Source organism: Sciurus carolinensis, chromosome X, assembly GCF_902686445.1.
Source record: "Sciurus carolinensis chromosome X, mSciCar1.2, whole genome shotgun sequence".
Lineage (NCBI taxonomy): Eukaryota > Metazoa > Chordata > Mammalia > Rodentia > Sciuridae > Sciurus > Sciurus carolinensis.
Window position 1 is genome coordinate 39835426 of NC_062232.1, and position 17637 is coordinate 39853062.

The 17637-nt window shown below is 38.2% G+C and overlaps 1 protein-coding gene across 5 annotated transcripts in view; it reads right to left on the reverse strand.

Moving 5' to 3' along the window:
• Znf182 (zinc finger protein 182) overlaps window positions 1-17637 on the reverse strand; it is a 43134-nt gene that overhangs the window by 15110 nt on the left and 10387 nt on the right. For 2 of the 5 annotated variants that reach the window (XM_047535634.1, XM_047535635.1), the window contains exon 1: window positions 1670-2223. The exons of the other annotated variants lie outside the window; for them this stretch is intronic. The gene's annotated coding sequence lies outside the window, so the exon portion shown is untranslated. Of the gene's footprint in view, window positions 1-1669; window positions 2224-17637 lie in introns of those variants that run through there. 5 annotated transcript variants of the gene reach the window in all.

The following is a 17637-nucleotide window of genomic DNA, read 5'->3' on the forward strand; positions in this document are numbered from 1 at the left end:
AGAGAACTTCTAATTGAGTTCCCCAGTCATCATGATGACAATACAGGATATCTACTTTATATCAAGTTAGTGACCTACTTTGTGTGAAAATCACAAATCATGAGAGCAAAGCTATTCCATTAAGAAATAAGAGTTTTGTTTTTGTTTTAAATCAGGGATTTGGTACCAGGAATATAGCTTTAACCACTGAGCTACATCCCCAGTCCCTTTATTTATTTATTTTTTTATTTTGAGACAGTCTCATTAAGTTACTTAGGGCTGGCTAAGTTGCTGAGGCTGGTTTTGAACTTGAGATCCTCCTGCCTCATCCTCCTGTGCTGCTGAGATTACAGGCATGCACCACCACACCTGGCAATAGAGTATTTAAGACCATGTGGTATTAGGGCAAGGATAGACAGTCTGGTGGGACAAAAAAGAATCCAAACATGTATAGACAGCTGACTTATGACAGTGGCATAGTAAAGCAGTAGGGAGATGATGATCTTGTCAATAAATGTGAATGGATTATTAGATATCTATATGGGGAAAAATGAAGTTTATCCCCTAATCATACATACAGATCAGCTGCAGGTAAAATATAAATCTAATGTAAAAGGCAACAGAGTAAAGTGTCCATAAAGTAACTACAGGGTCACCTAGTCACCCCTCCCCTTTCTGTGCCTTGACCACTCTGTGACCCAGCTAGCTGCAGGTATTTCTCTGTAGGCTTAAGCTTGGGCTTAGCTGGGGCCTAGAACATTCCCAGGCACTGACAAACTGGTTTAGGTGGTTGCCCCACATCCTTAAATCCTCATATCCCCCTCACTGCACACATACCTAGGTAGGACATCCCTGTTTCTCACTGTCATCATGCTGAAGCACACTCTGTAAATTGTAACAAATGCTCAGGAATGAGCATCTGACTTTTTAGTGCCTCTTTCATTACAATCCCAACAGGCTCCATGGCAAGACAATTGGGGTACTCTCCTGGTAGGCCCTGCTGCCTTTTTTGTGGTGCTAGGTATTGAACCCCCAGCCTTGCACATGCTAAACAAGCACTCTACTACTGAACTACATCCCTGGAACCTGCTGCCTCTTTTGGGACAACATCAGCCTGTGTTCAGCAAAACAAAACAAAAATACAGAAAATATCTTCATAAGCTTAGGGGACACATTCTAAATCAAGATATGGAAAGCACTCATAAAAGGAGAGACTTATGAGTCCTGTAAGATTGAAAGGATAATAGTGAAAAAGCAAGCCACTAAGGGAGGGAGATCATCTGCAATACTCATGAACAGAACAACCACTGCCCCATCTGTAAGAAACACACAATACAAAAAAATGGACAAGAGAAGTAAGAAGGTACTTCCTTTAAAATGAGAACCAAATGACCTATGAACAGAAGAAAATGTACTTGCCCTTGGCACTCAGATACACTGCAGTGTACTCAATCTTATTAGCACTCAGGAAATAAAATTTAAGCCACACTGAGACACCAGTATGTACCTGCCAGAAAAGGTATAAGTAAGCAGACTAATGCACCATAATATTACACTGAAATGAGAATTATCATGCACCATTATTAGAAATGTAACCTGGTATAATCACTTGAAAAACACATGGCATTATTTACTAAAGTTAGTGATTTGTATACACTGTGACCCAGAAGCTCCTCTCCTAGGTACTCACAGAAAATTGTGCACATGTGCTCTAGGAAGCAAGTCCAGGGATGCTCACAGAAGCAGTTTCTAATATTAATTCATGGGAAAAATCCAAATGTCCATCATCACCCATTTATCCATGAATGGGTAAACTGTGGCAGAGTCATTCAATGAAATCCTGCATGGAGACCAAAAGGAATGAACTACAACTGCTTGTTGTATTGAGGATTCACTGTTCACTTGTTAACAACATGAATCAGGTGCAACCGTGCACACAAGTTACATGGAGTGGGATTATTCTTTAGATTGGTGGCAAGGGACAGTAGAAGCCTAGGATTCATTGTGAGTTGGTGCCGATCAGGGCAGATGGAGTCTTCAGCACATGCCCACTTGCACCATAGGTAACTGACCTCAGAAAATAACCAGTCCTGTGTTTTATATGTTGGGGCTAAATGAACCAATGAAAGACATCCTGTTTCTAGGAGGGGATTGGATCAGGGTTCAGGCTATTCTGGCCAACTCCCCCCTTATCTCAGATATTACATTCCCAGCACATTCTACAATTATTCTTTTTTAAAATTTTTTTAGTAGTAGGTGGATACAATACCTTTATTTTGTTTATTTGTTTTTTTATTTTGTACAGAGGACTGAACCCAGTGCTACTACTCAGTTCTACCACTGAACTACAACCCCAGCTCCTCTACAGGTATTCATAAGAAATATAAATAAGAGTTGGTGTGGTGGCACACACCTATAATTCAGCAGCTCAGGAGGCTGAGACAGGAGAATTGCAAGTTGGAGGTCAGTCTCAGCAACTTAGTGAGACTCTGTCTCAAAAAATATAAAGGGCTGTGGATGTAGCTCAGTGGTTAGGCACCCTGGGTTCAAATTCCAGTACAAAAAACAAAAAACAAAAAACTACAAATAAGAAAGAGGTGAAAACTAGTACAAGGCCACCAGAAGACATTCCTGCACACATCCAACAGATGAATGTAACAAATGTACTGATGAGCAAATGAAGCCCCAAATCAGAGTACATAGTCCATGTTTCTATGTATATATTGTAAGAGAACAAGCAAAGATAGTCCATGATGTTAGTAGTGAGGATAATAATTACTTCTGTATATGGCAAGGATTTAGGGAAGGGCATGAGATGGGTGCTGAGGTCCTGATTATGTTCTTTCTACATCTTAGCCTAGGTGGTAGCTACAGAGTATGTTCACATTGTAACACATCCAACCATATACTTATAAATCTGTGTATTTTATGTATACTATATTTAAATAGTTTTATATCTGTATTCATAAGAATTATTTGGAGTAGGGCTGGGGATGTAACTCAGTGGTAGAGTGCTTTGTCTAAAATGTGTGAGTCCTTGGGTTCAATCCCCAGCATGATACAAAAATATTTTCAACAAAAACAGAGGCAAATCAATGGGAGTTCCTATGTCAACAAATCATTCTGAAACAACTGGACATTTTTTTTGTGGTGCTGGGGACTGAACCCAGGGTCTTGTGCTTGCAAGGCAAGCATTCTACCAACTGATCTATATCCCCAACCCACACTTGGATATTTTTTAAAAGCCTCAATAACTCCGACATACATAAAATTAATAACTCAAAGTGCATCATAGATCTAAATGTAAATTCTAAACCTATAATATTTCTTAGAATAAAGTATAGGAGAAAGTCTTTTAAACTTTCAGTTAACCAAAAATTTCTTAGATGTGACACTAAAATTCAAAAGACATTGTTAAAGAGATTGAAAAGTCAAAGAATGGAAGAAAGTATTTATAGATCAAACATCTGGCACAGAACTTGTAGAGAATACAAAAAAGATCTATTAAAACTAAAATGTGAAGAGAGTTACTGGGGAATTTAATTTATCAAATTACATTATGTGCATGTATAAATATGACACAATGAATCCCACTGTTATGAATAATCATCATGCACCAATAAATATGGGGAAAAACCTAAAAAGTGAAGCAAAGTCTAGCAAAAGCTAGATAGCTTACCAAAGAACAAATACAGTTAGCAAATAAATAAATAAAAAGTTTCTCAACATCATTAATCATGAGGGAACTGCAAATTAAAATCACTGCAAATTATACACCACTGCACACCTATTAGAATGTGGGGGTTGACAATACAAAGCACTGGTAAGGATATGGAGCAACCAGACCTCTACTGGCAGGAATGCAAACTGGCCACGGCCCCTTTGGAAATGGTTTTCCAGTTGTCCATGAAGTTAAGCACATTCTACCCCAAAATCTGGCAAGTCCGCTCCCAGGTATATATACCTGGGTGAAATTAAAACTATATAAACCCAAAATCCTATAAAGGAATATATATATATATATATATATAAAGAAAGAGAGATTGAACTCAGGACCTTGTGCATGCTAGCCAAGTACTCTACCGCTGAGCTATACCTGCCAGTCCCTAGCAGCTATATTTTTAATCACCAAAACGTGGAAATAACCTAAATGCTTTTCAACCAGTGGATAAACAACCTGGATTACACACAATGTAATATTACTCAGCAATAAAAATGAAAGAAAGGCTGGGCTTGGTGGTACACACCTGTAATCCCAGCAACTCAGGAGGCTGTGGCAGGAGGATCCCAAATTTGAGGCCAGTCTGGGCAACTTAGCAAACCCTGCCCAAAATAAAAAATAAAAAGGGCTGGAACTTAGCACAGTGGTAGAGTAATCCTGGGTTCAATTTTCAGTACCACACACACATGGAGGAACTAACAACAGTGAATAACATGGATGAAACAATGTATTCTGCTACATCAAAGAAGCCAAACTCAAAAAGGACATTTTTTTGTATGATTCTATTTATATATATGGGGGAAAAGTGAAAGTGCAGAAAGGAAATACATCAGTGATTAGGAGTAGTGTGCAGGAAGTGGCTGATTCCAAAGATGACACATTGGGAGGTGACAGAACTCTTCTATGTCTTCCTTGTGATAGTGTTGGTAACATGATTGTGGGTTTGTCAAAATTCATAGAACTGTATACTTTCAAAAGAGCTCATTTTATTGTATGCAAATTTTACCTTGATTTTTAATTTTAAAAATAAGGAGCCTCCAGGTAATCTAGAATAACACATCTGTATAAATCCAAATCTCTCCATATATCCTTCAAAAGACTATATAAATCAACCCAAAGAGTATTCAAAACCACACATAATAAGTACCTTCAGTATAACTTATAGTACAAAACAGACTAATACAAATTTTTAAGTGCCTATAAGTAAAAAAAAATGTTTAACCTTTCCTGTAGTATGAGGAGGATCTGAACAAAACAGAACAAAGGAAGGGAATGGAGAGACTAGGGGTGAGCTGAAATCATGCTTAGAGAAGATTCACTGAAGTAGGAAAATACAGAAAAACTGGCCAGAGATATGAGAATACCAGCTATAGGGAAGGTGTGTGGGACCCAAGGAGATAGTCACAAAGCATGATTCTAAGGGAGAAAAGGATAAAAAGGAATAAGGAAATATCATTTAGAGATTGGGTGGTGATTAGAAAAAAAAACTAGAAATTTAGGATCATGTAAGAGAAAAAATGGCTAAAACAAAATCAGACCACACACAATCCCTCTCCAGAGTGCCAAAAGAAAGTCATCCATTAGGGATGCTCCACTCCACCTCACTGTCAAAACATAAGTGCTCAAGCAACAAGGACACGAAACAGTCTATACCAATTCAAAGTTTCTTTAAGAACAATAGAAAATGAGAAAACATTTCAGGAGACTGGGGTGCAACTTAGTAACAGAGCACTTGCCTAGCATGTGCAAGGCTCTGGGTTCCATCCCCAGCACTGCAAAATCAAAAAACTCAGGTGACAAAAAATTTACTCCACAATGAGAGCAAAGGGAGACTAGGCTGCTTCAAGTTCTCATCCTCCCCAAAAAATATAAAAACAAAAATAAACTATCAGAATCATCTTTGCCAGAACTCTGGAAAACAGCCAAAGATTTGTAGCAACCAAGCAAAGATAGAATAAAGAAAAAGGCAATTTGAAGATGGTAAGAAAACTTTGTAGAATTTTTACTTGCCCTTCTTTTCCAATCACAGTGTGATGAAACTAGAAATCAGTAACAGAAATGGATAATTTGTTAAGAAAATACAATTTAACAGAACTCACCCCAGCAAAGACAGTAAGCTTAAGCAGCTCTGATTACATACAAAGTAATCAAAGAACTAACTTCTGAAAGTTTCACACAGGAATTTTACCAAACCATCAAAGAGCAGACAATCCCAACACTACAAAAATTCTTCATGAAGACACAAAATGAAAAGCTTCCAAATTCTCTATGTGAATCTGTTAGAGTAGATAGGTAGGTAGGTAGACATGAGCAGGGGGAAGGGGGAGGGATAAAAGGGCTCACTTCATCTTAAGTGATGAAAACTCACTCCACCTTAGGTAACAGAAACACTGCCCATAAACCCACCTCCTTCACAGTCAGTTACTACCTTCTTAAAATAAAAGAACTGGGTGTAACCAGCTTAAGGAACTTTCCAACTTCTAAGCATGCACAGAACACAGAGGCACTGTCATTGGAGTGACCCTAATTCATTGTAACTATTACATCAAAGCTGTAAACCCCCACCCCTGTAGGTTTCCCTTAGGTAGTGATTGGAAATTTCCAACATGGTGAAACCAGTCACCTGGTTTGTTGAATCCATGGATATGAAACCCATGGATACCAAAGGCTGACTGCATCCACACACTGATATTCTGGTACACTCTTGATGAGAATATGACCTTGTTAACATTTTTAGAAGGGAATTTGGCAATTCCTCAAAAATTAAAACATTTTTAGTTGGTTATTTTACTTAAAATGATGCTCTTCAGTTCTGTTTTCCTGCAAATGAAAGTCAGGGGTTATATGTTTTATCTCATATGCACAAGATAGAAAGAAAAAAGGATGAAATGGAGCTCATAAACATAGAAGGGAGAGCAACAGCATAGAGGACCAGGGGAGTGAGAAGGGGAGGGCAAGGGGAGGTGCTGTGGAATGAAATGGATCAAAGTACGTTATGTACATTATGAATGTGCTACAACAAAACCCACTATTCTGCATAATTATCATACATCACTAAAAATTAAAACAATATCTTTACTTCAGAAATTTCAGTTATAAGAATCTGTCCTACAGAAATGTCCCCTCAAGAATATAGGCATTACACAGATATTCATTCCCTTCCTAACTTTCTAGATAGGATAAAATTGGAAGTAACCCAAAATTATATCAATAAGGGACCAAATAAAAGAAAAATTGAAGTACATAGCTGAATATTAATTGTTATGGTCTAAATTTCCCCCAATTCATATATTGAAGCCTTAATCCCCAAGGTGCTGACAGCGCCTTTAAAGGTAATTAAAATTAAGTGAGTTCATAAGGGTAGGACCCTAATCCAATAGGAGTAGTGTCCTTATAAAGAAGAGTAAGAATCACCAGAGACCAGCAGACTCCCCCTCCCACTTTTGAGGTATACACAAAATAAAGGCCATGTGAAGACATATACATGGAAGTCATTAGCAAGGCAAAGAGAAAGCCTTTACCAAAGAACAACCTTGCTAGCACCTTGACCTTGGACTTCTAGTCTTTAGAACTGTGAGAAAATAAGTTTCAGCGGTTTAAGCCATCCAGCCTGTGGTGTTCTGTTACAGCAACCTGAAATGACTAACAGATCAAATGCCCTTCTCCAAAATGCATGTGACGAGTGCTTCAGAGTTCAAACTTTTTGGGGGGATTTTGGAATATCTGCATATACATAATGATATCTTGGGGACAGGATCCTAGTTTAACCATGAAATTCATTTATGTCTCATAAATACCTTATACATCAGCATTAAGGTAATTTTAAATAATAGTTTTAGTTTATGTGCATTTAGACTGCAAACCATATGGGGTCAGGTGTAGAATTTTCCACTTGTGGTGTCAATGCTGTACTAAAAAAGTTTTAGGTTCTAGAGTATTTTCAGATTTCAGATTTTTGAATTAGGGAAGTTCAACCTATTTGATAACTGCATATAGTTATTAAGAAGGAAATGGTAGTTTTCTAGTCTGATGTGGAAAGTTCACTTTAGTTACTCATTCAAGAAGTATTTGTAAATTATCACAATGAGTGAAAACCACAAACTGGCAATCTGTATATTACATAATTTGTTTCTAAAGAAAGAAAAAGAGGGCTGGGGATACATCTCAGTGGTACAGTGCTGGCCTAGCATGTGTGAGGCCCTGGGTTTGATACCTACTACCACAAAAATAATTTTTAAAAGATATCAGATAATAATAATGGCATAGACTCCTCTGTTCCATTCTTCCCCACTAAGTACAACTGGAAGCACTGGAATTAACACAAGAGATGACCAAAAGAGGACCCTAAAAGAAGCAAGGTGACAAGAAGTCTGGTTAGGGTCCTCAGGACTTAAAAATAATAGCAAAGTATCTTACACCCCAACAACAGAAGGCCACATAAGTGATGTCTCTCTAAACTCCTAACCTAGCAACTGAAAGCAGCCTAGTTAGTCTCAGGCTTCCCCCAAATCAACAAGAGTCCCTCTAACAACACCAGACAAGTCTGGAACACCAGCAAAATAAAATAATCAAGAACTGGGAACCGTGCTGACAATAAGCAGGATGGAAAGTGCTCTTGTTCCCCACTGAGTCAGAGACTACCTGGGAGTCAGGATCCCCATATAAGAATCACCCAGCCTGGAAAAGTTCTTCATCCCTGCTGACCAAGAACTCCTTCTCCCTCTAGGAGATCAGGTACCATGCAGATTCAGCAAGGGGAAAACTGATGTAAGAGGCACCATTTTAAATATAAGTTGGAACTACTCAAATCACAAACAGGACTCAGTTACCTTTGATACTGTTTCCAGTTTTCAACTTCTTCCAGGTTCTTCAAAGTGGCTAATTCAGATATACCTTACACAACTACCTGCTAGTGACCACTCCCTGTGAGACAGCTAGATACAACCCCCACACCCTGCACAGATTGAACATATATGCCATAGTGACCACCTCTCAGTTATAGTGTGACTCTAAACGCCCTATTTAGAACTCTCCTAAAGAAAATCCACCTAGGTGATATACTAGACCCTAATAAAAGCTTCAGCTCACAGCTTCTTCCCTCTCTCTCTTTTGCCCCTCACCCTAGTTGAGCATGTTTTACCCCAGATGGCTCATCCCCTCCTGGTGGCCCTGAGACGCATTCTCTCTGGGGTCTATAAGTAATAAACTGTTTCTGTTAATTTTGTGGGTTTTGTCAAGTTGTCCTTTTTGTCTCAACTGACTGATACACTTGAACACAACTACTTTACCATTCTTACCTATCCTAAGAGTGGTTATCTTAGCAGGAATAAACTGGACATAGGACAGATAAGAACTACAGGGGTTCTGTCAGTATAAAGTGTCCTGTAAGAGGGTCAGTGGGTCACAGGACAGACACCGGGACTGGCATTAAACCATCCACCAGCATAAAGAAATATCCCAGGAAAGGCACACTGCAAACATCTGCCAAAATATTCCCCAGACCCTACCTCAGGGCAGGGCTGGAATTTATAACCACTCTTTTGAGAGACCTCAAAATCAAATTAGAAAACAAGCAAAAATACAATATCCCATGGTATAAAAAAGTAAACATTTGGTCTTTCCACAGTTGCACAGGGCTCCCCAAACTCTCGGAAATGTACTGTCCTTTGTATGCTAGTGAAATAACTCATTAGTGGCCCTAGAGAGATTCAGGATAGTCAACAGAAAAACTAAGCACATGTCAAGAGGGTTGAAACTTTCAGCACTACACACAGATCTCTGGGAAGGAGAGAGGAGCTAGAGATTCAGTTGATCATCAATGGCCAATAATTTAATCTTTCATACCTACATAATAAAACCTCCATGAAAATTCCTAAATTACAGAGCTAGCAGAGTTTCTGGGTTGGTGAACACATTGAGGTACTAGGAGAGTGGCACACCCAGAGAGGGCATGGAAGGAAGTTCTGTACCTCCTCATAACTTGCTCTACATAACTCTTTCATTTGGTTCCTGAGTTACATACTTTATAACAAACCAGTGATCATAATTATAAGTGATTTCCTGAGTTTTTGTGAATTGTTCTAGTAAATTACTGAACCTAAAGAGAATGGTATATGGGAACCCCGAAATTTGTAGTCAGTTGGGCAAAAGGGCAGGTAGCCATACCCCATTTATGGCTGGTATCTAAGTGGAGGCAGTTTTGTGGGACTAAGGCCATAACTTCTGGGGTCTACACAAATGCTGGTACATATATATGAATTTTGAGGGGACATAATTTACCCCATAACAACAAGATTTAAAGCAACTAATAAAAAAATGCTTTGACACTTAAAAATTCTCCTGCAACAAATAAAAACAGGAAATCTCAACAAATAAATAGAAGTTACAAAAATGAGAATCAAACAGAGTATAGAGCTGAAAAACACAATAAGCAAATTACAAACTCACTAAATAGGGTTGGGGATGTAGCTCAGTGGGAGGGCACTTGCCTATCATTCACAGGCACTGGGTTCAATCCCCAGCACCTGAAAAAAAAGTCAAAAGAACTATTTAGTGGAGATGGAGTCGACAAAGAACAGAATCTGTGAATCTGAGGATGAATATCAATAGAATTTACTCAATCTATTTCTTTTTGGTAATGGGGATTGAACCCAGGGACACTTAACCACTGTGTCACATTCCCAGCCTTTTAAATTTTTGTTTTTTAATTTGACACAGGGTCTCACAAAGTTGCTTAGGGCCTTGCTAAGTTGCTGAGGCTAGCCTTGAACTTGCAATCCTCCTGCCTCAGTATCCCAAGTCACAGGGATTATAGGCTAGTGCCACCATGCCCAGTCAGTATATTTTTAAAAATATTTTTAGTTGTAGAAGGATATAATACCTTTATTTTATATATATGTATTTTTAGGTGGTGCCAAGGATTAAACTTAGTGCCTCATATGTGCTAGGCAAGCACTCTACCACTGAGCTACAACCCCAGTCCCAGTCTATTTTTAAATCTTTTTAAAAATAGATTGAATTGGGTGGTATAATCCCAGTGACTCAGGAGGCTGAGGCAGGAGGATCTCAAGAAGGTCAGCCTCAGCAACTAAGTGAGACCTTGTCCCAAGTTTTAAAAAATGAAAAGAACAGGTCTGTAGCTCAGTGGTAGAATGCCCCCCAGTTTAATCCCCAGTACCATGAAAAATAAACAGGCTGAAAAAATGAGCGGAATCTCAGAGGCCCATGAGACTATAACAAAAGATCTAATATTAATATTATTGATGTCCTAGAAGGAGACTAGAATGTGGCTAAGAGTATTCAAAGAAACAATGACTGAAAACTTCCCAAATTTGACAAAAGTCATAAACCTACAGATTTAAGAAAATGAGCAAACCTATGGGTTTAGGATAAACTGAAAGAAATTCTTGCCAAGTATGTCCAAATTAAATTTCAGAAAACTAAGTACAAAGAAAAAAATCTTGAAGGCAGCCAGAGAGAAACAATGCATTACCTGTAGGAGTTAATAAAAACAATGTGAATGATAGATTTCTCACAGGAAACTAAGGAGGGCAGAAAGAAATGGCTTAATACTTTTCAAATGCTGAAAAAAAAAGCATTGTTAACTAGTAATTCTATATCTGGCAAAGTTATCCTTCAGGAAAGAAGGGGAAATCAAGGCATACTCAGATGAAGGAAAACAAAGAATTTGTCACTGACAGACCTATTTTTTAAAAAAGTGCCTATAATTCTTTTTTTTTTTTTGTGGTGCTGGGGATCTCGAACCCAGGGCCTTGTCCTTGCAAGGCAAGCACTCTACCGACTGAGCTATCTCCCCAGCCCAAAACAGTGCCTATAATTCTAGCAACCAAAACCCTGTCTAAAGAAAGAAAGAAAGAAAGAAGAAACCTAAAGGAAGTACTTCAAACATAAAAGAAGTGATAAGAGAATGAATCTCTGAGCATTAGATATGAAGAACAATGGAAAGAGCAAAAAGATGACTAATTAGATGTAAATATATGCAGAGAAGAAAGGGAATTAGAGGTAGAGGTGGAGAGGGAGAGAATAAACAATGAAAAAAATATATATATATATATCCCTCATAGTTAACCAAACTATGAGGAGTCCTCTCTGGAGGGTAATCAAATCTATCATGCCTTTTGATACTCACATCCTTTTTATATTCTTGACTAGTTTAGATTTTTGTAGGGTGCATCTGTTCAATTTTCAATGAGAAAATTTTCTAATTCTTTTACAAAGAGCAGCAGAAGAGAAAATGCTTGGGATCAGTGACATTTCACAATGAAAACAGAACTAAAAAAAATTCCTTAGCACATGGTCAACCTCCCCACTGCTTTCCACATCTGCCTGGCAGCTCAGAGACATGACAACTGCAGAAGTAGGAAGTTGCTGAGATAATACTGTAGTACAGTGCCATCTGGTTAATGCTAGGTGTTATGGTTTGGTTGTAAGGTGTCACCCAAAAACTCACATGTGAGACAATGTAAGAAGGTTCAGAGGAGAAATGGATTGGGTTTTGAGAGTCTTAACCTAATCAGTGAATTAATCCCTGATGGGATTAACTGAGTGTTAACTGGAGACAGGTAGGGTGTGGCTGGAGGAGGTGGGAATTGGGGCGTGGCTTTGGGGTATACACATTTGTATCTGGCGAGTGGAGTCCCTCTCTCTGCTTCCTGATCACCAATGATGTGAGCTGTTTCCCTCCACCACCCTCTCCCACCATGATGTTCAGCCTCACCTTGAGCCCCAAGGAATGGAGTTGGTCTTCTATGGACTAAGCCCTCTGAAACCATGAGCCCTGAAATAAACCTTTCCTCCTTTATAGTTGTGCTGTTCGGGTCATTTAGTCACAGCAGCGAAAAAGCTGACTAAAACACTAGGTATCTGAAACATACAGGTATGTACCCAGGGACAGTGGGCAGCAAAGTACAGCACAGCACTGGAGTATGTGGTCCCAAGTAAGATGGAGTAAGTACATTTCACACTGTCTCTCTTACTGAATACAAACATTAAACCTGGACAGAAAGCATTAAGTGGCAATTTGATGATTCTGAAAAGTAAAAACAAAAACACAAAGAAGCAGAAAGAAGCCATATGTGCTGGTGTACATCTGTAATCCCAGAGACTTGGGAGGCTGAGGCAGGAGGATAGCAAGTTCGTGGCCAGCCTCAGCAACTTAGTGAAGCCCTAAGCAACTTAGTGAGACCCTGTGTCAAAAGAAAATATTAAAAGAGCTGGGGTTGTAGCTCAGTGGTAAAGTGCTCCTAGGTTCTGTCCCTTGTACAAAAAAAAAAAAAAAAAAAAAGTAGCAAGTAGATTAAGGGAAAAGCCTAGAATTTGAAGTGCCATCATCATTGTGAGTTTGCCCCTGATTCTGTGGTTTTCCCTGGACCAAGATCAAGGCAGCATTGAGCCAAGAAAATAGTGTACAAACAGAAGGAGCTCAAGAGCCAGGCATGGTGGCGTGTGTCTATAATCCCAGTGACTTGGGAGGCTGAGACAGGAGGATCATGAGTTCAAAGACAGCCTCAGCAACTTGGTGAGGTCCTGAGGAACTCAGCAAGACCCTGTCTCAAAAAAAACAAAAAGGGTTGGGGATATGGCTCATCAGTTAAGTGCCTCTGGGTTCAACCCCCTGGTGGAAAGAAGGGAAAGAAAGGAAAGGAAGGAAAGGAAGGAAAGGAAGGAAGGAAGGAAGGAAGGAAGGAAGGAAGAAAGAAAGAAACCCAAGAAGCAGCTCTCTAGATTGGCTTGAAGAGTGGTAAAGGAGTTCCTAAAGCTTAGAGAGTGAGGGGGAAATCAGTTTTGCTTTTCCCCCCTTTCTCTCACACACTCTAGGCAGCAGAAAATCCAGCAGTAACAGCAGCAATAGCTATAGCAGGACCTGCAGTACTGGTAGACTCTGGCCATCACCTAAAACCCAGACTCTGATTTGATCTGATCCCAAGAGAAACTTCATTATTTTTTTCCCTAAAACCCAGACTGATTTGAGGCACTTGGTCCCAAGAGAAACTTCATTATTTTTTTTCCTTTGTATCTGCCACTTGTGTCCATTCACGGGCACAGCTGAAGTAAATGTGCAGTCTAGCAGGGTAAAAGTACCATTTTTCTATAAGACAGAAAAGGGGAGACAGAGAACTAGAAAGTACACAGAAAATCATGGGGAGGAAGAGTTCAGGAAAGAGACCCCATAAAATCATGTATCAATTCCTGGGCTCATTCTCTAACTGTGCATGTGTGTGGATCTAATCTAAAACAGAAAAGCAAACACTTTTGAGAACTGAACTAAGGGACAGACCACTGCCTACATCCCAGATTGTCTGTCATCCCAGAAAGGAAGCCCAAATGAAATTTCAGAGGTTTAAAAACTAAACAAACATGGAAACCACAAACTACGCAAGACTGATTAGAACTTGTAGCCTGAACTGGCAAACCAAAACATCGATCGACATTCTCCAAGTGATTTAAACAAACCAAGTGTCTCATAATATCACATTAAAATGTCTAGGACATGATCCAAAATTACACGGTACACACACACACACACACACAAAAAAAGAAAATCTCACAGATATAAGAAAAGACAACAGACACCAACATCAAGCTGACACAAGTGTTGGACTCATTTGAGAGTCTTTAAAGCAGCTGTTATAGAAAACACTCATGCTGGGAATATAACTCAATGATCAAGCAGTTTCCTACCATGCATGTGGCCCTGGGTTCAATCCTCAGTAACACACGCACATACACAAAACACCCAAGAAGTAAGAGCAAACCCTCTGGGAACCACAAGAAAAATAGAAAGTGTCATGAAAGACACAGAAGATCTAAAGAAGAACAAAATGGAAATTTTAAAACTGAAAAAGAAAATAACCAAATAACCCCCTAATAGAAAGGGCTAAGTGGCCCAATAGAGATAATAGAGAAAAGAGTAGGTAAGCCTCAAGGTAATAATACAAATTAACCAATCTGGAAAGCAAAATATCCTGAAAAAAATGAACAGTGCTTCTGAGACCTGTGAAATGACACAAAATTCAGGTTATTAGAGTTCCAGAAGAAGAAAAAGGACAGTATTTGAAAAAACAATTCCTGACCACTTCCCATATTTGGCAAAAGACATGCATCTGTAGGTTCAAGAGACTCAGCAAGCCCCAAACAGAATAAACCCACAAGAAATGCACAACCAGCCACATCACCAAACTACTAAAAACTAAGACCAAAGGACTACATATATAGTAACAGAAAGATAACCAGAAAATCACTAGACACTTGGAAATTAAGCATCATTCTTCCAAATAACACATGTATGAAAAGTGAAGTATTAATGAAAATTAGAAAACAATTTGAACTAAACAAAAATGAAAATTTATAAAACTTTGTGAGACAGTTAAAGCACTGCTTAGAGGAAATCACACAGTATTAAATGCATGCATTGAGAAAAGTTTTAAATCAATAAAACAGCCAAGACATTGAATTAGCCTAGGTACCTGTCAACAGATGAATGAATCAATCATATATACATATGTGTGTATGTTTGTATGTATAGAGATGAATATATAAAGTATATAATTAATGCAAAATGGATCAGAGAACAAAATATAAAACCAAAAACTATAAAACTTACAGAATAGGAGAAAATCTTCAAGACATCAAGTAAGGCAAAAGTTTTCTTAGATATGATACCAAAAGCACAATCCATAAACAATTTATAAATTGGATACTTTCAAAATAAAAAAAAATTATTGCCCTGCAAATAACACTGTTAAGAAAATTGAAAGGACAGGTCATACACTTGGAGAAAAGTCTTAAAAACCATGTGTCTGGCAAAGGGCCTGTAGAAGGAATATATAAAGAACTCTCAAAACTCAATAGTAAGGGCTGGGGTTGTGGCTCAGTGGTGGAGCACTTGCCTAGCATGTGTGATGCACTGGGTTCGATTCTTAGCACCGCATATAAATAAAATAAAGGTTCATTGACAACTTAAAAAAACTCAACAGTAAGAAAACAATCCAATTTTAAAAAGTAAAAAACCTTTTAAATAGACACATGATCAAAGAGGACATACAAAAAAGTAAAAAAGCATATATAAAAATGTTCAATATCTTTAGGTATTAGAGAAATGCAAATAAAACAATGACAAGCTACTACTACATGCCCACTAGAATGACTAAGATTTTTTAAAAAATACTGAAAATACCAAGTGCTGGCAAAAATGTGCCAACTGAAATTCATACACATTGCTCATGGAAATGAAAAATGGGTCAATGGCTCTGGAAACCCCTTTAGCAGATTCTTAAAAAGCTTACTGTATGACCAAAAATTCATATTTAAATGAAAACATGTTTGCAAAAAACCTGGATGTTTAAGTAGCTCTACTCATAACTACCCCAAACTGGCAATAACACACATGTATTTCAACAGGTGAATGGATAAGTAAGCTACAGAACATCTATACCATGGGCTCAGCAATAAGAAAAAAAGAACTAATGATACCTACCACAATTTGGGTAAATCTCCAGAGAACTGTGTTGAGTCAAAAAAAATAAATAAAATCCCAAAATATCTTGTACTATATGATTCCACTGAATTCTTTTTCTTTTTTATGTTATTGGAGATTGAACCCCAGGAAGTTTTATCACTGAGCTACAGCCCCAGTCCTTTTCCTTTTTGAGACAGTGTCTCAGTAAGTGGCCGAGGGTCTTGCTAAATTGATTTTGGCCTTAAACTTGCAATCCTCCTGCCTCAGTCTGCCAAGTTGCTGGAATTACAGGCATGAGCCACTGTGCCAGGCTTATATGATTCCATTTAAATCATATTCTTGAAATAATAAACCTTCTGAAAAAGAAAACATACTAGTACTTCCCAGGAGATTAGGAATGGATATAAGGACAGAAGGGCTGTGAATATGGCCTTGAGGGAGCCTTGAAGTAATGGAACTGTTCTGTGCCTAATCATATTAATATTAATATCCTGACTGTGATATTATACTTGTTTTGAAATATGTTATCATTGGGGGAAATGGGAAAAGGTGCACAGGACCTATCTATGTTATTCTTTGAATTAGATGTAAATTAATCACCTCAAAAGGAAAAGTTTAATTTAAAAAAAAAGGTTGCATTAAGCTGGGCATGGTGGTATACACCTTTAATCCCAGCTAATCCAGAAGATGAGGGAGGAGAATCATCAGAGCTCAGGAGTTCAAGACCAGCCTGGACAATATAGTGAGATCCACCTCAAAAAAACAAAAAGGAAAGAAAAAAAGGTTACATAGCATACGGCCCCATTTAAATGACACTCTTGAAAAGACAACACTATAGTGACACAGAGTGATCTGTGATTGCCTGAGGTTATAGGCAGGAGAGGATATGACTATAAATAAGTAGCATGAGGCATTTTTTTGGAGTGATGAAACTATAACCTATAGATTAATTACACCAATCTGCATGTATTAACACTTACCAACTTATACAAAAGCAAAATCAATTTTAAGTTAATTTAAAAGATAAAAAAATAAAAAATGAAAGGAAAATGGTAGTAGATTATGACTTTGTGTCTTGGCCAAAAGAGAATTCAAAGTTCAACTGAGAAAATTTCTTCAGGAAATTCATTTGAAAGACAGTCAGGTTCCTTAAGAGATTTCATTCCTAATTTATAATCTGACCATAAATGGGAAATATCTGCAGGAAATCAAGGAGTTTATTTATCACCAGGTTGTGATTAAAAATAATTCCCCATGACAACCCAGCAAAGAAATGCCCTGAAAAGCAATTCCAAGAAATCCTGGCTTCCCCTGAGGCCTTGGTATGCTCTCTCCTGATAAATAAGATGAGTCAAGGTACTGGTTATGTTTCCCATTGGCTGCCAGAAGGCTCAAAGTGAAACCAGCAGCTCAACATTAATACAGATGGCCCCTGACTAAACATGGCCTGACTTATGAT